At 35.1% G+C, this 23,927-nt stretch overlaps 1 long non-coding RNA gene across 1 annotated transcript in view; it reads left to right on the forward strand.

The window, feature by feature from the left end:
• Nucleotides 1-23,927, forward strand: part of LOC116662652 — a 217,338-nt gene that overhangs the window by 147,480 nt on the left and 45,931 nt on the right. Inside the window, exons 9-11 of the long non-coding RNA XR_004318631.1 lie at nucleotides 13,463-13,631; nucleotides 17,574-17,662; nucleotides 18,974-19,112. This is a non-coding gene — a long non-coding RNA (uncharacterized LOC116662652). The remainder of the gene's footprint in view (nucleotides 1-13,462; nucleotides 13,632-17,573; nucleotides 17,663-18,973; nucleotides 19,113-23,927) is intronic.

Below are 23,927 nucleotides of genomic sequence, written 5' to 3' on the forward strand. Positions count from 1 at the left end.
GCATCGTGTAGTAAAACTGCTAAAACTAGTGAAAAGGTAAAAGCCTAAAAGCAGCCAGAAAAAAAAGGCAATTTATCTAAAGAGACGTGACAATTGGAGTATCAGCTGACTTCAGTAGAAAGAATGGAAACAAGAAAAAAAGAGAAATATCTTCAAGGGGTTAAAATAATTCAAAACCTAGACTTCAAAATCCAATAAATCTTTATTTAAAAATGCAGAATTAAAGATATTTATTTTCAAACAAAAACAGAATATTTATAAACACTGAATAAACCAATGAAGGGAGGGTTTGTGTTCAAGGTTTGTGGAACCTGGAACTCATTAACTTTGGGTCCCTCTTTAACAGAAGGAATTCAAATTTTAAGTACAAAGTTAGGTTAAAAATTTAAATAGAAAAACAAAGAAATGCTTTTAAGAAAGCCAAAAACCCCCACAAATATCCCCAAATCCAAATTATATATTTTAATTAAATAGCTATTCATAACATATCTCTAATCCTTCTTCTAAATACTTCTGTATTGCTTTGTTGGACCAGTTTTACCAACTGTTTCATTTAGTCCGCTAGATATTATCAGGAACATGAGCATCAAATACTCTAAAATATAATCTTTTCTACTGAGATGCATAAAACATCACACACAAATAAACTTGATGTTTATAGAATTATTGCATGTTTAAACTTCACAAACACAAAAATTCTGATTTTATTTCATACAGTTCTCATCAAGAAAGAAAAGTGTATATATGGTTTATTTATAATGCTTCATTATGAGACATATTCCTGTTAAGAGAAACTTGTTTTTTATTAAGCATCATTTAGAATCTAATCTTGTATTTGTGATTTTTGCATGTCTGGTGAATCAGAGTTTCCCACCTACTCCTACTATTGGTACATGTCAATCTGTTCCTTTTCTTTCTTTTCTTTTTTCTTTTCTTGTTTTACTTTTTCTTGCATAACCACATATTCTCACTGCTAAGTGCCACAGGATGTCTTTTTTTATTGAAATATAGTTGATGTACAATATTATGTTAGTTTCAGGTGTACTACGTAGTGATTTGACATTTGTATACATTGTTCAGTGATCACCACCATAAGTTTAGTAACCATATGTCCCCATACAGAATTACTAGAGTATTATTGACCATAATCCTTATGCTGTTTTTTACAACCCTATGGCTTATTTATAACTGGAAGTTGGTACCTCTTAATCCCCTTCAACTACTTTGCCCCCCACTCCCCTTTCCTCTGGTAGCCATCCATTGCATTCTGTATCTGTGAATCTGTTTCCATTTTGCCTTGTTTGTTTCATTTTTCAGATTTCACATATACATGAAGTCATACAGCATTTGTCTTTGACTTATTTCACTTAGCATAATACCCTCTAGATTCATCCATGTTGTTACAAAAGACAAGATTTCATCTTCTTTTATGGCTGAGTACTATTCCATTGTATACATATGCCACACCATCTCTATCCATTCATCTATTGATGGGCACTTAGGTTGCTTCTGTATCTTGGCTATTGTAAATAATACTGAAGTGAATGTGGGGGTACATGTATCTTTTTGAATTAATGTCTTTCTTATTTTCAGTAAATACTCAGCAGTAAAATTGCTGGATCGTATGGCAGTTCTATTTTTAATTTTTTGAGGAAACTCCATACTGTTTCCATAGTAGCTGCATCAGTTTACAATCTCACCAACAGTGCATGAAAATTTCCTTTTCTCCACATCCTTGCCAACACTGGTTATTTGTTGTCTTTTTGATAATGGCCATTCTGACGGGTGTGAGGTGATATCATTGTGTTTTTGACTTGCATTTCTCTGATGATTAGAGATGTTGAGCACCTTTTCATTTGTCTGTTAGTCATCTGGATGTCTTATTTAGAAAAATGTCTATTTAAGTGCTCTGCTCGTATTTTGATCACAATTTTTTTTTGATGTTGAGATGTATGAGTTCTTTGTATTTTTTGACATTAATTCTTTATCAGATGTATTATTTGCTAATATCTTCTCCCATTCAGTAGGCAGCTTTTTCATTTTGTTGATAGTTTTCACTGAGCAAAAGCTTTTTAATTTGTGTAGTTCCATTAGTTTATTTTGACTTTTGTTTCCCTTGCCAGAAGAGACAGATTCAAAAAAATATTGCTAAAACCAATGTCAAAGAGCTTATAGCCTGTGTTTTCTTCTAGGAGTTTTATGGTTTCAGGTCTTAAAATTGTCTTTGATCCATTTTGAGTATATTTTTGTATTTGATGTGAGAAAGTAGTCCATGTTGATTATGTTGCATGTCGTTGTCCAGTTTTCCCAACACCACTTATTGAAGAGGTTGTCTTTTCCCCATTGTGTATTTTTGGTTCCTTTGTCATGGATAAGTTGACCATTTAAGTGTGGATTTACTTCTGGCATCTCAGTTCTGTTCCATTGATTTATGTGTCTGTTTTTGCGCCAGTACTGTACTGCTTTGACTACTGTAGCTCAGCCTCCAGATTTGTTCTTTTTTCTCAAGATTGCTTTGGCTATTTGAGGTCTTTTGTTTTTCTATACGAAGTTTAGAATTATTTGTTCTAGGTCTTTGAAAAATTCCACTGGGATTGCATTGAATCCATAGAGTTCCTTGAGTAGTATGGTCATTTTCATAATACTAGTTTTTTCAATCTAACATCATGGTATATGTTTCCATTTGTTTGTGTCTTCACTGTCTTACAGTTTTCAGGGTGCAAGTCTTTTATCTCTTTAGTTATATTTATTACCAGGTATTTTATTCTTTTTGGATGCAATTTTAAATAGTATTGTTTTCTTCATTTCTCTGACAGTTTGTTAATAATATAGATAAATGCAAGATTTCTCTATATTAATTTTGTATCCTGCAACTTTACTGAATTCATTTATTTTAATAGGTTTTCTGGCGATGTCTGTAGGATTTTCTATATGTAGTAAAATGTCATCTGCAAACAGTGACAGTTTTACTTCTTTTCCAATTTAGATTCCTTTTATTTATTTATCCTGTCTGATCACTGTGGCTAGGACTTCCAATACAATACTGAATAAAAACGGCAAGAGTGGGCATCATTGTCTTGTTCCTGATCTTAAAGGAAGTAATTTCAGGTTTTCATTTTTGAGTATGGATGTTATCTATGGGCTTATATGGCCTTTATTACGCTGAGATATGTTCCCTCTATACCCTGGTAGCTAGGAAGATAAATCCAATTATTATTATTACTATATAAAGCAGTGAAATTGAGTCAACTGTCATTTAAAATAGGTATAGAACTAAAAGACATAACAAGAATAGCATATAAGTCAAGAGAGGGAAGAAACAGAGTTGCTGTTGTAAGGTTCCTGAATTGTTGTGGTTAAAGAGTGAAAGTAGCAAGAAATATTAGACTTTAGTAAGGATAGGAAGCATGTTTTAATCTAGCCAAATCACTGACAGAAGAGTGGAAGCATGTACAACTCCTGAGTTAATAGGGAGGAAAATGGAGTACTAAAAGATAATCAATCCAAAATTAGGCAAGGAAGAAGAAAAAAAGGAACAGAATGTAAGCTAGACAAATAGAGAACACTTAATAAGACACAGATTTAGTTGCGTATGTATCAGTCATGGTATTAAATGTAAATGAACTATCTCATACCATCAGAAAACAAAGATTGAGAGACAACAACTATATGCTGCTTACAAGTCATGCACATAAAATATAAGACATGGAACATTTGAAAGCAAAGGGTGTGGAAAGATATATAATACAAATGCTAACAAGAAAGATTATTTTGCTGGATTAATGTTAGACAAAGGCAAGAAACATTGTTAAAGCAAGTAGGGTTGTTTTATAATGATATAATGTTAATTTCATTAGCAAAGGGCTAATTCTAATTAATTCTAAATGTCTATGTTGCATAAAGCAAATACTGACAAAATTAAGAAGAAAATAGACAAATTACATTCACAAGGGGCTATTTTAGCTTACCTCTTTTCTACTATATATTTAAGAAACAACAGCAATCTAAAAAAAAAAAAAAAGGAAAAAGAGACAAAAAAAAAAGGCCAGGGGAGGAAATGCTTGCCAATTCAGTTTATAAAGTTAGCAAATCTTGATATCAATACCTGAGAGGGACATTAAAAGAAACATCGCACATCAATCTCACCCATAAACATGATGTAGAACTTTTAAAATGACATGCTATCAAATCACATCAAGCAATACATAAAAATGATAGTATGCCATGACTAAGTTGGCTTTATTTTAAGAAAACAAGGTTGCCATTATATATGAAAGTCAATCAATGTAATTCATCACAGTAATAATAAAAAAAAGAAAAATCTATATATAATCTAAACAGATGCATAAAACACTTTTGCATAAATGCATAAAACATACATTCATTATGGGAAAATGTAGAAAACAATGACTAGAACTCTCTTAACTCTAATTAAAACATTTATTAAAATGGATCAGCTCTAATGACACTGATTCCTCTGAGATCAGAATCAAGACAGGGAGGTCCGGTAGAACTCCTTCTATTCAAAACCACTCTAAAGATTAAAATCAGTAAATTAAGGCATGGATGCATAAATAAAAGATGGAATTAAAAAAAAAATAAAATTTGTTTATAGATGATGGTTGAATTTCTACATAAAACTTAAAATCCACTTGTGAAGTTCCAGAAAATATTTGTTGGGATTTTGATTATAATTGCATTAATTTTTTATATCAGTTTGGAAAAAATCAGCAGCTTTATGGCACTATTTCAGTCTATGAAATATTTTCTGTCTCCATTTATTTAGATCATATTTTATTAGTTCTGTTATTTCTTGCTTTGCATATTTTGAAGACATAATTTTTTAGGTATATTTTCCCAGTGAATTGAATTTATTATTTTGATATCTTTCTCTGTATCCCTAAAAATGCTTTAATTTATCTGATATTAATCTAGGTATATCAATATTCCTTTGCTTATTGTTTGTAGGGTCTTCATTTTCTTTTCAAATTTTCTCTATCTTTGTTTTAGATGTCTTTTCTAATAGCATAAGGTTGTGATTATTTTATGTTGTCTGATGATATTTTTCTTATAATTGAAAGACTTAGTTCATTTATGTGTCATATAATTGGTGTTTATTTGAATTGAAATCTACCACTTTTCAAAGTGCGTTTTCTTTGCCCTACTTGTTCTATATTCCTGTTTCCTTCCTCTTTTTCTCTAGCTTTTTTGAGATATAATTGACTTGTAACATTGTATAAGTTTAAGATGTACAACATTATTATTTGATATATGTGTATATTGAGACATGATTACTACAATAAAGTTAGTTAACATATCCATTGCAGACCATATGTCTGATAAGGGGTTAATATCCAAAATATACAAGGGACTTATACAACCTGATATCAAAAAAACAAATAGTCTAATTAAAAATGGGCAAAGGAACTGAATGGACATTTTTCCAAAGAGGACACAGAAATGGCCAACAGGTCCTTGAAAAAGTGTTCAATATCACTAATTATCAGGGAAATGCACATCAAGACCACAATGAGTTATCAGTTTACATCTGTTAAATGGCTCCTGTCAAAAAGACAGGGGATGACAAGTACTGGAGAAGATGTGGAGGAAAGGGAACCCTTGTGCACTGTTGGTGCAGCCACTATGGAAAACAGTATGGAGTTCCTCAGAAAATTAAAAATAGAACTAATCATGTGACCCCGCATGTCCACCCTGGGAATTTATCTGAAGGAAAAGAAAACACCAACTCAAAAAGATTTATACACCCTGATGTTCACTACAGCATTATTTTAGCCGAGATATGGAAACAACATATGTCCATCGTTGGACGAATAGATGAATAGATTAAGAAGATGTGATATACATATAAATAAGAATAAAGTCTTGCCATTTGACAACATGGATGGACGTTGAGGGTATTATGCTAAGTGAAATGAGTCAAACAGAGAAAGATACTGTGTGGTCTTACTTATATGTAGAATCTAAAACAAAAACAACAAACAAAAATGAACTCATAGATAGCAAAAAACAGATTGGTGGTTGCCAGATGTATCAGATGGAGGACAGGGAAATATGGTGAAGTGGATGAAAGTGATCAAAAGGTACAAACTTCCAGTTAAAAAAGAAGTCCAGGGGATATAATGCACAGCATAGTGACTAGAGTTAATAATACCGTATTGTGTATTTGAAAGTTGCTAAGACAGTAGATCTTAAAAGTTCTCATTACAAGGAAAAAAATTGTAACTCTATATCATGATGAATATTAATAGATTTATTGTGATCATTTTGCAGTATGTACAAATATTGAATCATTATGTTGTACACCTGAAACTAATATAATGTCATATGTTAATTATCCCTCAATTTAAAATAAGAGGAAGAGAGTAGGACAGACATGCACAGAAGGAAGGCCATGGGAAAACTATGTGAAGACATAGGGAGGAAATTGGCCATCTACAAGCCAAGGAGAGAGGCCTTATAAGGAACCATCACTGCCAATACCTTGATCTTAGATTTCTGTCCTGCAGAACTGTGATAAAATAAATGTTAAGGCAAAAAAAAAAAAAAAGTACATAATGGCTTTTCCCTAAAGGTAGATATCAATCTATGGAAAGAATTTAAGGCTATGTCACAACTCACATTATTACTGTTGATTGCCAGCTACCTAACCAGAAAAAGAATGTAGCCCTTAGTGTTAGCACAATTAAAATTCTGATCCAGGAGTAGTAAGCCTGTTGAGAAACTGAAAGGTAATAAATTCAGTTCAGGGACATTTTCTGCATATAAAATGACCCTCAGTATTGACCCTGAAATGAAATCAAGTTCAAAATTGATTGGGGAAAAATCATTTGGGGTAGTTATAACATATTTATTCATGATTTTGTAGTTACTAAGACATTAGAGGCTGTTTCTCTCATTGCTGTATCTCCAAAATGACGAGTCCCCATAAATGTTCTAAGACTCAGTTGAGTAGCACCAAAGTAGGATGCAGATGGTGTGGCTGGTCACGAGTCAGTGTTAGTCTTCTGTGCCTTGCATCTTATCCCCAGTCCTCATCTGTGGAATATCATTGTCAGAACAATCTCAGCACAAAAATTAACTGTGGGGATTCTGGGAGGAAATATGGTTTTTTCCAATAGTTAGGGATTCCTAGTGAAATCACTTTATCAACCTTGCCATGGCCATGAAAGTCTGTGGGTGAGATGAGAAAATGCTGTGAGCAGAAAAGATGATAATGGAGGAAAGCTCACCCTTTGTTTTGCTTGCACCCTGTAAGATTAGGCAAAATCTGTGGCAAAGCTGTATTTAAAAAGAAACTTAGCATTCTGGAACCTGCCAGATTTTAGTTTCTAACGAGTAATCTAAGTGGTTTGAAATTGGTAGATGGGTGGAAATTTTATAGTGGTACAGATCAGAAAGTGTCTACTGTCTTTGTGTCATCTATGCCCGAATGGAAGAAAGACTCAATAAATTTTTGTGAAAAGGAGAGAGGAGGGGAGGGGACCATTTGTTCATAAGGTTGCCTAAAAATTCCTCAGACTCATTAAAGAAAGGGAACTTAACGATTTTACTTTACATCCAATCTGATCTTTATTTGTCACTCTTGGGATATATGTCTGGAAACATCTTTTACAAGTAAAGGTCAGAAGTGCATCAGTGAACATCTGTGTAACTAGAAATGTTAAAACTTCTTTGAGAGAAAATGTAGATAATTTGTAGCCCTAAGAGTCTGGTTATTCTTTTGTGCTAACATTATTTATAATATAAGTGGGAGTCATTGCTGAGACTGGCTTGGAAAGTGGTAGTTTCAAAAGGATATTTACAATTCCTGTTGGATGTCAATATATCAGATATTGTCCAGATCTATAGTCCAACAAATATAAAGTGTCTTCAGTGTTTTCACTTGTTAGGTTTGTTGGAAATGGAGCTGAATCTGGCAATATAGTAATATTATATCATTTTCATGAGTTTTACCAAATAGGTTGGTATACCTATAGCTATGCATGTTATTCTGAAAGACTGAAATCATCATTAATGGACTATATTGTTACTTGGCATTATTAAGTTGTTGATTAATGAAGCTGATAAATTCACAGAAAAATGTTACATGCTCCTTTTTTTAGGTCTTAAAAACATGCTTCTTGGAGTCCACATTCCACTTTAACAGACTCCCTAATTCATGAGAATGAGATGAAAAAACACAAACTACTAGACATTTAGGATATGATGGTTTTCAAACAGGAAAAAATTATAATAAAAAAATAAAAGTATATTTCTGGTTTTAACTCTTTTTTTCCAGAAAATTGTATGTACATACACTGGAATCATGTAATGGACTAATTTAATTCACATGGTTGGCTCCTTACCTGTTTCAAAAAAGATTTGACTGACTGATTCGGTCAGTATGACAGCCATGGTCCACCTGCACCTTTGTGGCTGTCTGTCATGAACTGTGGTGGGCAGAGATGACTTGCCATATCATATGGTTTATTCGATATCAGATGGATTAGTTTGAGGGGGAGCTTATGATCCCACAACGTGAAGCTACAGAAACGAAGTGAGAGACAGGAAGGTTGTATGGACCTTGAATTTATTTGCCAATGTTATCCCTATAGTTGAACATAATGCCCAACATCACTGAAATAACTAAAGGATAATTTAATAAGAAAATGTATGAATAAATAAAAAGAAGAAAAATGGAAGGTGGGTTGAGCTGACATTGGACTTCAGCTGAGAAAGCAAGATGTGGCCTGCATGGAATTTGATATTGCGTAGAAATAATCTAGGCATATGAGAGACATTGTGACTCCAGCTGTTGATCCGAGTTTGGTAAGGGGCGGTATTTATAAGTTCATGGAGGCTAGCAAGCCTCACTCCAGAGAACTTGTCCATCAGTCTTTTCACGACTCCAAAAGCAAAAGGTGGTGAGGCCTGGGATGGGGAGAAGGATATTAGCAAGAGCAAGACAAAGTTTCAGGTTTTAAAGACCCAATTATTTGATCATTTTTAAGTATACTTTTTAATTCAGGTTTGGACATTACATAGTAACATTAAGAAAAGTATACATGTCACAAATTTATGGTTCTATGAATGTTCACAAACTGAACAAACCCATGTAGAAAGATGTCAATAAATAGAGCATTACTATCACTCCAGGATATCCTTTTTATACCTTCTTCTGAGTCATTATTTATCCCTCCCCATGAAGGTAACCACTATCATGATTTCTAACACTATAAAGTAGCTTTGCCTGTATTTATACTTTGTAAGAACAAAATCATACAATGTGTACTCTTTTGTGCCTGCCTTTATTTTTTTGTTTGTTTATTATATTCTTGGGGTTCATTCATGTTATTGCATGCTGTTGGTTAATTCTTATTTTCTGTGGAGTAATACATTATGTTTATATAACACCTTTTATATATTCATTCTATTTGGTTTGTTTTCAGCTTTGGCTAATACAAATAGTGTCCCTATGAACATTAATTGTGAAGCTCTCTTGGTGAACATAATAGTGCACATTTCTTTTGGGAGGGTAGCTAGGAGTGGGATTATTGGATCATAGGTTGTGTTTGTTTATTTTAATGGATACTGTCAAACATCTCTCCTAAGAGGTTATATAGGTCTCCAGTTTTTGAAAGGGAATCTTTTGTAACTATAGTATAGGCAAATGGAGACCCAAATGAAGACTGTGCCCTAGGACTTGTTGAACATCTATGGGTTATTCAGAATCAGAGACTCATGTGCCAAAGCCAGTTAGCAGACAGAGAGGTACCATGAGGGAATAGGGCTCAGTTGAGAAACGCTATAGAAATCTAAGAAGACATGAGGAAACAGGATCCTAAGTCTCATATCAGTGATAACGACACAAGCCACAGAGGGGAATTTCTGTGGTCAGCATCTTGGTCTAATTAGCCGTGTGGTATATTAACTGAGTCCAACTGCTGCACAGACCTCAGCCGAAGCCCGTCCGAGGGACCTCAGAGAGCTCATTTCCCATCTCATCCCTGCATGGCTTTGTGACTGGGGCAGCTCACTAGCCATCACCATAAGTGCACCAGCTACTTTCACATCTAAGAGTCCAAACTAAATTCCCTGAGAAAGAAGCAGGTTTCTCTCCGCCTCAGTCTAAGGCTTTGTTCCTCATATCCTTCCCACAATATTGGCTGTGAGGACGTCCACTCTCTTTTAGGTAAACCACCCTCTTGGGAGTGATCTGGTTAGTTTATAGTCTTACAAAGCAATTAATACAAGTCTCTATAAGTACATTTCTTAAAAACGTGGGTTATTTAATCTCATCCTGTTGTAGTATGAACATGTTTTAATGAGTTTAATTTTGAAATCAGTAGACAATAAGGGAAGTAGGAAATCTTCTGTATACTTTTATATTTTATTTCCTACTAAGTTTTTTTTTAATTTTAGGGAGAGGAAACTGAATCTGAGATAGTTAGGTAATGAGGGGTCTACATCTTCTTCAAATTAAGGCAGGGTGCACTCTTCGTGTAGAATAGCAGGATTGATGATGTGCACAGTATTCCCTTAGACTCACTTTCCTCTCTCTGCTCTGTCCTTTGTAGAAGAGGAGAGGCCAGTATGTTCCCTGTCCCACATATATGGCTCTTTCCTACAGTAGCATTAGTATAAAACATTTCCCTCGTCACAGGGAAAGCTGGGGTGCAGATGTCCTTTCGGATAGTCTTGTATCAGACTGAGTACTCCCATACTGGGAAAGTGACATTTAAGGAATGAAGAAGGAGATGATAGTTGAGAAATTCAGATGACTCGTTTGAGCAGCATAACTAATGGTTAACATACAGGCTTTGGCATCAGGAAGCTCTTGGTTTTAATTGGTGTTACTCCTGGCTCTGCCAGTTACTAGTTGAATAAGTTGAGTAACTTGTTTAACTAGTTGGGTAACTGTAGTAACTTGTTTAACTAGTTAAGTAACTGTATAAGGCAATTTACTTACCCTCTGAGTTTCCTTGGCTGAGAGAATTCACTATGATAATGTGCATTAAGTAGTTACACTTAAAGATACACCCACATGGTGGTGGTGGAGTTGTCTGCCCTCAATGCACTTGTTGGGGGAGGGTGCATTGCCTGAGAAGAATTTAAAAAATAATACCTACTAAAAGTTGGATTATAATTTATTATCACTATGTACCATCAGTTCTAGACAATTTCAGTAATAGAGTACTCCACCCTGCCAGATAACCCACTGCCGTCATCCCTGCCTTGGTATACCACTGAGTAGTTAGAAGATATCAATCTCTTATAAGAGAGATTTATAGGTGTATATATTTTCTTGGAGGTCCAAGTGATTAGATGGTAAGACAGTCTCAGCCCTAAGCTTCTTGGCAATCTGTATGAGTACATACAGATTAGGTTACAGAAGACCTCATTTCTTTCTATGTGAAGTTACAGACCACAGCTGCAGATTAATTCTGAGTTTTGGTCCATTCAAAAACACCATAAAGTAATTTAATAGCCAAAATAAATTCAATTTAAAGTTATCTCTTGGCAAAAAGGTCAGTAATTACAATTTTCTAAATCTTTCTTTCTGAAAGAATAACATTGTTTATCTTCAATGTTCTACTGAGGACAGGGGGATTTGTATACCTCTCAGAGAAATAACTCGATTAGCTCAAAAAAAGTGGTCACTATTAAACAATTAAAGTAAGTGTTTGCTGAAGGTAACTTTGTGTCTTCCTTTTTGAAAGTGATTCAAAGGCATAATTAGCTTTGAGAGGAAGCAATGCTGTTATCACTCAGAAGAGCTCTCACATTAATCTTTTATTAGATGAAATATTCTTTCTCTCCTTGCTTTTCACTCTGCACATAGAATGTATTCAAATACACCTTAATGCCTAACTTTCCTTCCTTTCATTTTCATGGATCTGGATTGGGATTGAAGTTCATGATTTTCCTTCTCTTGAAGAGAAAGTTTAACTTTTACTGTCTAATTTATTGCCAAGCCTGTTGTACCCTAAAAAATTCTTCAGCACAGATAAAATGCCCATTTATTCGATGCTTTCTCACCCTTTGGCTGCATGTGCAATCAGTTGTGTAAAGACTAAAAATTCCAATCCCAGATGAAAAATCAAAAATAACTTACTTTTTTTTTTTTTTTTTTTTTTTTTTTGGCTGAAGTACTTTTTTCCCTCTAGGCACTGAAGCACTGGTATTACTCCTGTCCTGTGCTGATGTAACATTGTTTTCTCAACCTAAGTAGCTGTCTGGTGGTTTCCTTGAATACACAAGTGTTAGACTTTATTCTTCTTGGGAATAGCAAAATGAAAATGATTTAATATCTCCAGTGAACGCTTGATTGTGAGAAGTGAGAACATGGAAGTTTTGTGCAGACGTGGCTATGTTGATCATTTCTATTCATGTCATCAGGGATTATTTTTACTTTCCAACACTTAGCCATTTGGCCACTTGAGCCAAAAGTTATCTATTTCTCTAGCCTGATCCCCTTGAAAGATAAACAAATCCCCAAATTTGACATTAATCTCAAATCTTCAATGATAATTTTAGTGATTTCAGTGCATTCTCAAATGTTTAATGCAGACATTCGGGGCTGCAGACCCTCTTTCCTGCCCCATTCAGCTAGTTAAACACCTGTTAGACTTTGCATTAAACCACACTGTTAGAAGAGTGAGAATCTGGACTGACTTTCCTCTTGTCAGCTAGTCTCACACATTTATTTCAGAGTGAAAATTTGTTGCTACTTTCCCATTTAGTTCAATTTTGATATCATTCTCTGTTTCTAGAGCAGATTGATTTTCATCTTTGGAATGTTCTAACATAGAAGGAATAAAACTTTTTGAATCAAGAGCTTTAACTTGCAGCTCTCAAATATTATTCAGTGGTACAAAATGTTTTGGAAGTATACAACCAGACCAAACCTTATCAATATGTTTGAAATTAAATTTAAGGCTTCCATAATATGTTTCCATCTAAAGTTTCCTTATAAATCTGGTAAGTTATAAGCAACAGGAGGGAAATAACTTTGACTTTCCAATATGTGCTAACAGTTAACAACCCAAAAAGACATTTTTAAAAGTACCAAACATAAAACAAAAACTCAAATGAAAAGTCATGGTTGATACAGAGAAAAGTCCATGATCTGCATGATCCAGGGAAAAGTCACAGTTGACATTTTTACACACACTCTTTTTAAATGTTTTTGTGTATAATCCTATGAGGTTTTTTTTTCATATGTACAAATTCCTATAACCACTGAAACCAATGTAGAAAGTTGCTCCATCATCACAAAGAAACTCCTTCATGTTGCCCCTTTATAGTCATCCCCTCTCCCCTTTTCCCATTACTCTGGCAGCCCCTTGATCTCTCTCTCTAACTGGGTCATCTCAAGGATTATACAGTGTGCAACTTTATGACACTGGATTTTTTTAATAAAAAAAACTTTGACTTTCCTTTTTTTTTATATTATATTTAGGACAGAATGGAAAAGCTGGAGCCAGTTATCCAAGAAATAACAGTTCCTCAGAGGGAGAGTCTTAATGCTTGTGTTCCTAGTTGTTACTGCTGTTTGGATAAAGGGAAAATACAGTACTGTTTCAGTTCTGATGGAACCACACCCTGCATCCAGAATGACTATGAGAATGGTAAGAACATAAGAATTTACTCTTGTCTGTTCCTCACAAAATTCATATGGAGGCCAGTTGCATGCTTGCTGCATCAGGCTAGCAGAAGGAAAAAGAGCATGGGAAATCATACATAGAAGCATTTGGGGGTTAGACTTGGCAGTGGTAAATATCACTTCCCTCCATATTTCATTGGCTAAAAAGGCATTAATGACCAAACCTAACTGTGAGGAAAACTGTAACATGTACTCTAGCTGTGAAAGCAAGAAGAAAAGCTCAATTTTTGAATTAGCTATTCTTTGCTGTAGAGCATGAGGAAACTTGGGAAAGTTCACATTAGCCTTCATATGGATGAGAAACTGTGAAAGGAAAGGGCAGAAGCTGGTAGTCCAGTTAGATGACTATTACAATAGTAGAGTCAGATAATGATGGCTCCTGGGGCTAGAGAGATGAAAGTGGAGGTGGTGAGAAGCTGTTGGCTCAGGCTCTATTTTGAAGATAGAGTCAAGAGGACTTCCTGGTGGATTAGATATAGGATGATAAAAGAAGAGAAAAATTAAAGATTATTATTAGGTTTTGGCATTAGCAAATGGATAAATCATAGTGCCAGTTCTTGAAATGAGAAAGACACAGGAATGGGCAGATTTGTGGTTCCGATGTGAGAAACAAAGAATTATCTTTTTAAAATTCCTACCAGATATTTAAATATCCAGAAGGTAGTTGTATAAGTGAATCTGAAACTCAGAGAAGAACAAGTGGTGATATACATGTGGAGGTCATCAGTATATACAGTCAAATTGGATGAGATTATTTAAGTAGGAAATAACCATTTTAGGATTACGAGTTAGAGCACTCTAACATTAAGAGAAAGAGGAATCATCAAAAAAAAAAATAATAAGTCAATAGGGAAGTTCCATATGAATTTGATATTTTTGAAGCTGAATGAAGAAAGTTTTTCAAGAAAGAAAATGTGTTCACTGTGTCAAATATTATTGTATTGGCAGGACCAGAAAAATTGAGGCAGAAGTGATCATTTGATTTGGCAAGATGCAGTCATTGTGACTACAACTAAAGGAATTTCAGTGTAGTGGTGGGATCAAAACTTTAAACAGAAAATTGGAGTGTGTCTACAACACTTTAAGGGATTCTTACCATGAAGGGGGCAGCTGATAATAAGAATGAGGGCATCAGATAGACTTCAACAACTATCGTAGCATGTTTGCATGTTATTAGAAATGCTTTTGTAAAGAGAGTAGGAATTAGGACATGGGAGGGAGAGGAGTTCTATTCCTTCAGTAGGTGAGAGAGTGTGGTCCAATGCACATTTTGAAGAACTGACCTTTGAAAAGAGACATGGACAAGACATAAATTGAAATGGTAGGTAAACAGTGTCTATAGGTATAGATCCCTATTGGTTCATAGACGTGATGCTAGGAAAGTAACTCTTTCTTCTGACTGTGCCCCTTTTTCAGGTAAATAAGAAAGGAAGTCAATAGCAAAGAGTAAGGAGGGATGGCTACACATTTGAGGAGAGGGAAATTTCTCTGTAAGTGAAGAGACTTACAGACCACGTAAGAGTACTCCAAATACTGAGTTCTTTGTGACATCATTAGTTATTGGTAAAGACTGATACACTCTCCTTTAATATAATGTATTCATTACTGGAGTTTTGGGACAAAGGAACTGAATGGATGGACTTTTGAATGCTCTTTTTGACTGAAGATTTTATTATCCAGTTTTTCATTTTTGCACCAACTCTTGCATTCTACAACAATACAACAAAGATTCATTGCCAGTTACATGAAGACATAATTCCTGCCCTTAAGGAGTTGACAATCCTATTCATTCCATTTATGGAGGTGAGATGATCTTTAGGACTATTATCTCAGAGTTTTAAAAAATACTGCAAACAAATTGATGTCTGCTATGATCTGAATGTGTCCCCTCAAATTTATATGTTGACATTCGTAGTGCTCAGTATGATGGTACTAAGAGGTACAGCCTTTGGGAGGCTTTAGGAGGCGATTTCTGATTTCAGTGTGCTCATGAGGTACATTGCTGAAGCATATCCAGCTTTTCCAGTAACTGATGGCCCTCAGGTTTCCCTGGCTCATGCCTTGTGCAGCTTTAAGTGGAGTGTTTTCATTGAGACACTGCCTCATGAATAGCTTTCCTTTGAACCCTGGAAGGTAAGTTCTGGTACGCTGCAGATGGTGGATTTTCAGTAAGTTATGCTAGTGAGAAACCACAGTGACTTCTCTGCCATCCAGTGAGCCGTGGATGTGTCCTCTCTAATGAGGTCTGGATCTCAGCCCCAGGGCGGCTGCTTCCTTGGGTATTCAATCTCAGCCCGAACATTGTTCCTTAGATTTGCTATTCCTACGTCCTTTAGTGTCTTTATGCTTTTTATTAGCCATTCCTTCCTTACTCCAACACCCTACTATAGTCAATTCTTTATTTTAAACTATTACCATTCAAATTATTATGTAATTCCTCTCTCCTGATCAGATACCTACTGATAGAATTATCTCCATTTCACAAATAAAATTGATGTCAGGAAGCAGTATAATTCTTGCAAGTTCACACAGCTAGCAAGCAAAGCATGGGGATCTGGGTCCAAGCAGTGTGAATTCAGAGCCTGTGCACCTAACTACTGTGCTAAACTGCCTCTTAGATATAAATATAATGAATATAGTGTTTTCTCTGGAGTAACCAATTGAATGATACAAAGCAACTTTTATATTTATTTTTAACTTGAGGGTGGCAAATAAGTCTGATTCCATAGCTTTCCATCACATGTCATATTCTGAACTGCTCATTTGCTATGATTCTTTATCTTTTCAATGGAAAGTTATTATTAAATCATTTAAAATCTTTACTTAGATATCAAGCCCCCCAATCATGTTAATTTTGCTACCTAAGTCATCTCTGATTTTATTATGTAAATGTTTTGTGGGAAAATTCTCTGTGCATGTGTTTTCTGTGCATGTATGATCCAGTTATACAGGTAGCATATAACTTTTTGATTGTTTCCTCAAACCGTATTTAGAATTAACCATATAACCAGGTCACCAATGGTAAAATCTTAGAATATAATTAATGCGCTAATTTGTTAATTGTGACATTTTGATAACATTATTCTGCATTTAGTAGTATGAAAATGGCTAAATGTTTAAAGGAATCAGAATAACAGGGTAAAAGCTCTGATTAATTAGAGGTAGTGGTTATTGAGAGAGAGAGAAAATGATCCTTCCTTGTTAGGAAGAAATAATCTTGATGTTATCCTTGTTTCTGGAACTATTTACTTGAAAAGGCAAAAACTCCATGAGAACTTGGGCTTTCTGTTTCATAATACACACTGCTTTTTATGTTTGGTTTCTCCAAAACACTGAAGAAATATTAAGCTTAATATTAAATACTAAGTCCATTATCTCTCTGTTTCAAAAACAACAACCACAACAACTATCCAAAAACAAAGGAAACCATACACAAAAAATCAACTGTTTTATTCCTGTAGTTTGTAGCTTTGCATACCTCCTCAAGAAACTTACAGGGTTTTGATTTTTTTATTCTTAACTATACCTGAGGAATGTTAAAACCAAAATAATTTACTGCTTTGAAAAGAAATGATTGAATTCTGAACTTTATCAGAGAAGAGTTTGAATGAGTAAGCAGTGTTCCCACCTGATAGCCAAGCAAACATGCATCTTCTAGTGTGTAACTGGGTTCTGCAATTCATTACTGTTACCATCATTACATCTCCCATGTGACAGCTTTAGTTTTCTGAAAAGAATTTAATTGGTTAAAAACAAATCGCCTGTCCATCTCCAAGGAGCAAGCTACCTGTTTGGTTCTTTTTTGCAGAGGGAGAGGGTAAAAGTTAAAGCAGGAGACATTTGAGGGCCCGGTGGAGTGGAGATGCCCCCTTTTGACCTTTTCATCTGTCTTTTCATTCCTTAATAGAAAGATTCCACAGAGACCATTGGGAAGCTTACGTGTAACAGAACTGAGTTGCTACAGTTAATGTGTGATACCAGAAACAGAATTCCATGGTAAGTAGATCATCTTGACTGTAGCATTTTTTAATGTAATTTTAAAGATCTCTTGGTGGTTGCATTTATTTTTTATTGGGTGCGTATGTGTGTATACGCACAACATGGGTTGCTATACGGGTATAAAGTGTGCGTGTTATGCATTAGTTTATGCTGTCGTCAACACAAAGTGACTGAGGTGCTGCTGTCATCATGGGTCACCTATATACTTTTGATTTTTTTTTCTTAACTATACCCAGGGGATATTACTTTTATCCATTTTCCCATGAATAAACCCACATTAGTGGTATAAGGGATTTTTTTTCCATATTGTCTTCTTTCAGTTAATTTTAACTTCATTATTAAGATGAATTGTAATGATGTTTAAAACCCCAGAGGCAAACTGGCTTCATTTGATTTCTTCTGGTAGATGAAAAAAAAAAAATGTTAGTAGTTCCAATCTTCTGTGAAATGCACCCTGTGCTTTGTGCTTACATTTTTAATGTGTCTTTCAAAATAGAATTGATTTGGTTCTTTCTTTTAAAATATAAAACAATAAATATTTTATAAGGGAAGGGATTTATTTTTTCCTTTTTCGGGATATAAGCAAACTGAAACAGTAAAAATAATCTTACCCTGTTAACCCATTGAAAGCAGATAATGCTGTTTTTAATTAGTTTGAGCTTCCAAAAAAATATTTACCTTAAGATGCAACTTGTTAGCCCTGTGCTATCTCAGGAAGAGAGTTTTGTTTTGACACACGACGAAGTCTGTTCCCTCTCAGGCCTTCTGTTCTCCCAAACAAAAAGAAGGCATGCAAGTAACAAAGACTATCTATAGATAAACAATAAGGTCCTACTGCATAACACAGGGGACTATATTCAAGACCTGTAATAGCCTACGATGAAAAGGAATATGACAAGAAATATATATATGTATATGTATATATTTGTATATTACTATGCTGTATACCAGAAATTAACATGATACTGTAAATCGATTACACTTCAGTTTAAAAAATACTATTTGGTATTCACTCAAAGGAATTCACTCAAATAAACATAGAAGTATTGTGTCATGATTTCTAGTGGAATTTCAGGCATCCTCATGAAAAAGAATGACACATCTTCATGAATTATATAGCTTTTTGTAGTATGCACTTTATTTCACATGAAGTTGGGAACCATTTTTTGCCAAGCTCCGTGTTCAGGCCTTGGGAACAGGAACGGGGTTATCTGGATATTAGTCCCTGTATCACGTAGAACTTGTCCTCTTCCATTCATTTATTTAACTAACATTTATTGAGCGCCTCCTCTGTACCTTGTGCTGTAGGAGATAAAAACATGAATTAAGCACAGATCCTGCCTTCAAGGAACTTCACATCTAATGGGAGAGATGGACAAGTGCATATTGTTTACACTCATGGAAGACAAAGAAGGAGAAGGAGAGGAAGAAAAAAGGAGGAGGAGAGGTAAGTGTTGCAGGGTCTCTTGAGAGGGGAACTTGACTTAAAGACCATTTCTTCTCTGCAGAGGCAATGAATACTGCATGGGGTGGTTTCTCACTTGGAAGTTATTCTTCTGTGATAGAGTTTAATCTCACCTGAATTTTAGGAAACAGAGGCATTTTTCAGTTGTTGCTTCTTCATCTTTTCTCTCTCATTAGGGCAGTGACTTCTGTGAGCTGAAAGGGCCCCTCATCCAGCCTTTTCATAACAATCCCAAGCCTGCCTTGCCAGCCTAATTATTAGCAAATTGCTCCTGCTAGATCAATGGATGTGCTTTCAGGTCTAGTAAGAATGAAAACAGTGTTCAAAGCTGAGGTATTTTTAGTCTTACAGAGAGATTGATTTTCTGTGAGATTCTGAATTACCTTTAAAAACTTCTTTTAAATTCCAGCTAACATTTCAGGTTTGAGGATCACTCTATGAAGAAATGTTTTCTTGGATACCCCTCCTTCTCTGGCTAATATCTCATTGTGTTACTTGGCTGGGAACTGATTCATGCTTTCTTTTTTTTTTTTTTTTAACATTTTTTTATTAAGTTATAATCATTTTACAATGTTGTGTCAAATTTCAGTGTAGAGCACAATTTTTTCAGTTATACATGAACATATATATATTCATTGCCACATTATTTTCTCTGTGAGCTACCATAAGATCTTGTGTATATTTCCATGTGCTATACAGTATAATCTTGTTTGTCTATTCTACAATTTTGAAATCCCGTCTATCCCTTCCCACCCTCCGCCCCCTTGGCAACCACAAGTTTGTATTCTATGTCTATGAGTCTGTTTCTGTTTTGTATTTAAGCTTTGTTTGTTTGTTTTTGGTTTTTTTTTTAGAGTCCACATATGAACGATCTCATGGTATTTTTCTTTCTCTTTCTGGCTTACTTCACTTAGAATGACATGCTCCAGGAGCATCCATGTTGCTGAAAATGGCGTTATGTTGTCGGTTTTTATGGCTGAGTAGTATTCCATTGTATAAATATACCACATCTTCGTTATCCAGTCATCTGTTGATGGACATTTAGGCTGTCTCCATGTCTTGGCTATTGTAAATAATGCTGCTATGAACATTGGGGTGCAGGTGTCATCCTGAAGTAGGGTTCCTCCTGGATATATGCCCAGAAGTGGGATTCCTGGGTCATATGGTAAGTCTATTCCTAGTCTTTTGAGGAATCTCTATACTGCTTTCCACAGTGGCTGCACCAAACTGCATTCCCACCAGCAGTGTAGGAGGATTCCCCTTTCTCCACAGCCTCTCCACCATTTGTTATTTGTGGATTTTTGAATGATGGCCATTCTGACTGGTGTGAGGTGATACCTTGTAGTTTTGATTCGCATTTCTCTGATAATTAGTGGTGTTGAGCATTTTTTCATGTGCCTATTGATCATTTGTATGTCTTCCTTGGAGAATTACTTGTTTGCCCATTTTTGGATTGGGTTGTTTGGTTGTTTCTTATTAAGTCATATGAGCTGCTTATATATTCTGGAGATCAAGCCTTTGTCGGTTTCATTTGCAAAAATTTTCTCCCATTCCGTAGGTTGTCTTTTTGTTTTACTTATGGTTTCCTTTGCTGTGCAGAAGCTTGTAAGTTTCATTAGGTCCCATTTGTTTATTCTTGCTTTTATTTCTATTGCTTGAGTAGACTGTTCTAGGAAAACATTTCTGAGATGTATGTCAGATAATGTTTTGCCTGTATTTTCCTCTAAGAGGTTTATTGTATCTTGTCTTATGTTTAAGTCTTTGATCCATTTTGAGTTTATTTTTGTGTATGGTGTAAGGGAGTGTTCTAGCTTCATTGCTTTACATGCTGCTGTCTAGTTTCCCCAACACCATTTGCTGAAGAGACTGTCTTTATTCCATTGTATATTCTTGCCTCCTTTGTCGAAGATTAGTTGATCAAAAGTTTGTGGGTTCATTTCTGGGCTCTCTATTCTGTTCCATTGGTCTATATGTCTGTTTTTGTACCAATACCATGCTGTCTTGATGACTGTAGCTCTATAGTATTGTCTGAAGCCTCTTTTTTTTCCTTCAGTAATGCTTTGGCAATTCTAGGTCTTTGATGGTTCCATATAAATTTTATTATGATTTGTTCTAGTTCTGTGAAATATGTCCTGGGTAATTTGATAGGGATTGCATTAAATCTGTAGATTGCCTTGGGCAGTGTGACCATTTTAACAATATTGATTCTTCCAATCCAAGAGCATGGGATATCTTTCCATTTTTTAAAGTCTTCTTTAATTTCCTTCATCAGTGGTTTATAGTTTTCTGTGTATAATTCTTTCACCTCCTTGGTTAGATTTATTCCCAGATATTTTATTACTTTGGGTGCTATTTTAAAGGGGATTGTTTCTTTACTTTCTTTTTCTGTTGATTCATCGTTAGTGTAAAGAAATGCAACTGATTTTTGAACGTTAATCTTGTAACCTGCTATGTTGCTGAATTCTTTGATCAGCTCTAGTAGCTTTTGTGTGGACCTTTTAGGGTTTTCTATATATAGTAACATGTCGTCGGCATATAGTGACACTTTTACCTCTTCTTTTCCAATTTGGATCCCTTTTATTTCTCTCTCTTGCCTGATTGCTGTGGCTAGGACTTCCAAGACTATGTTGAATAGGAGTGTTGATAGTGGGCATCCTTGTCTTGTCCCAGATTTTAGTGGGAAGCTTTTGAGTTTTTCACCGTTGAGTATTATGCTGACTGTAGGTTTGGCACATATAGCTTTTATTTTGTTGAGATACGTTCCCTCTATACCCACTTTGGTGAGAGTTTTTACCATAAATGAGTGTTGGATTTTATCAAATGCTTTTTCTGCATCGATTGAGATGATCATGTGGTTTTTGTCCTTTCTCTTGTTGATGTGATGTATTACATTGACTGATTTGCATATGTTGAACCACCCTTGTGTCCCTGGGATGAACCCCACTTGGTCCTGATGTATAATCTTTTTTATGTGTTGTTGGAATCTATTTACTAATATTTTGGTGAGGATTTTGGCATCTATATTCATCAGTGATATTGGCCTATAATTCTCTTTTTTTTGTAGTGTCTTTGCCTGGCTTTGGTATCAGGGTGATGGTAGCTTCATAGAATGGGTTTGGGAGTATTCCCTCCTTTTCAATCTTCTGAAAGAGTTTGAGAAGGACTGGTATGAGTTCTTCTTTGTATGTTTGGTAGAATTCCCCAGTGAAGTCATCCGGTCCTGGACTTTTATTTGTAGGAAGGTTTTTTATTGCTATTTCGATTCCATTTCTAGTGATCGGTTTGTTCAAGTGGTCAGTTTCTTCTTGATTCAGTCTTGGTGGACTGTATGCTTCCAGAAACTTGTCCATCTCCTCTAGGTTATCCAGTTTGGTTCCTTATAGTTTTTCATAATATTTTCATGTGATATTCTGTATTTCTATTTTATTTGTTGTAATTTCTCTATTTTCCTTAATTATTTTGCTAATTTGTGCTCTCTCTTTTTTCTTCTTTGTGAGTTTGGCCAGAAGTTTGTTGATTTTATTTACTTTTTCAAAAAAAAAAACAGCTTTTGGTTTGATTGATTTTTATATGGTCTTTTTAATCTCTATTTTATTTGTTTCCTTCCTGATCTTTATAATTTCCTTCCTTCTGCTGCTTTTGGGGTTTTTTGTTCTTATTTTTCTAGTTCTTTTAGTTGGTGGGTTAAATTGTTTATTTGAGATTGTTCTTTTTTGAGGAAGGCCTGTATCGCTATAAACTTCCCTCTTAGCACTGCCTTTGCTGTGTCCCATAAGTTTTGTGTGGTTGTGCTTTCATTTTCATTTGTCTCAAGGTATATTTTAATTTCAGCTTTGATTTCCTCATTGACCCATTGGTTTTTTAATAGCATATTGTCTAATCTCCATGCTTTCTTTTTTTCTCCTTTGTTTCTCTGTTGTTGATTTCTATCTTTATGGCCTTTGTTCTAAAGTCTGTTTTGTCTGAAATCAGTACTGCAACACCTGCTTTTTTGGCTTTTCCATTTGCATGTAATATCCTTTTGCATCCTTTCACTCTTAATCTATATGTGTCCTTATCCCTAAAGTGGGTCTCTTATATGCAGCATATTGAAGGTTCTTGCTTTATTATCCAGTCTGCCACTCTATGTCTTTTGACTGGAGCATTTAGTCCATTAACATTTACAGTAATTAACGATAGATGTGTGTTTATTGCCATTTTGAACTTATCTTTGCAGTTGATTTGGTATTTCCTCTTTGTTCCTTTCTTCTTCCTTTTGTACATGCTTTCTTAATAAAGGTAATGGCTGAATGTTATCAATTTTCTCTGTATTAAAAAAAAGTAAACTCGAATTCTTAAAACAATAAATATGTATCATTTATCATGATTCTGTAGGCTGGCTAGATGCTTTGGAGTGTGATAGATCAGCTGGGGTTAGAATGGCTTCACTCAGGTGCTTAGGAACTCAGCTGGGGAAGCTGTGGTGGCTGGGATCTCTTCATGTTGCTCCTCATTAGCTGGAGGCAGTACAGGTCCTAGTAACATGCAAGAAAGGACGAGCCCCAATGCACACTTTTGAAATTTGTTTCTGGCCTATTGGCTAGTGTCCCATTAACTAAAGCAAGACATAAGACCATGCTCAGATTGATGAGTTGGAGAAAAAGACTGCATCTCTTGGTAAGAGAGGTGGCAAAGTCACATTGCAAAAGGCTATGTGTACAAGGAGCAAATATAAGGCCACTGCCACTGTGTTTTGCTACACCAGTCTACCGGGAGAGATCAGCAGGAAGTAGACTCACAAGAGGAAGCTATTAGGAG

The sequence above is a fragment of the Camelus ferus genome, chromosome 3 (assembly GCF_009834535.1).
Source record: "Camelus ferus isolate YT-003-E chromosome 3, BCGSAC_Cfer_1.0, whole genome shotgun sequence".
NCBI classification, from domain to species: domain Eukaryota; kingdom Metazoa; phylum Chordata; class Mammalia; order Artiodactyla; family Camelidae; genus Camelus; species Camelus ferus.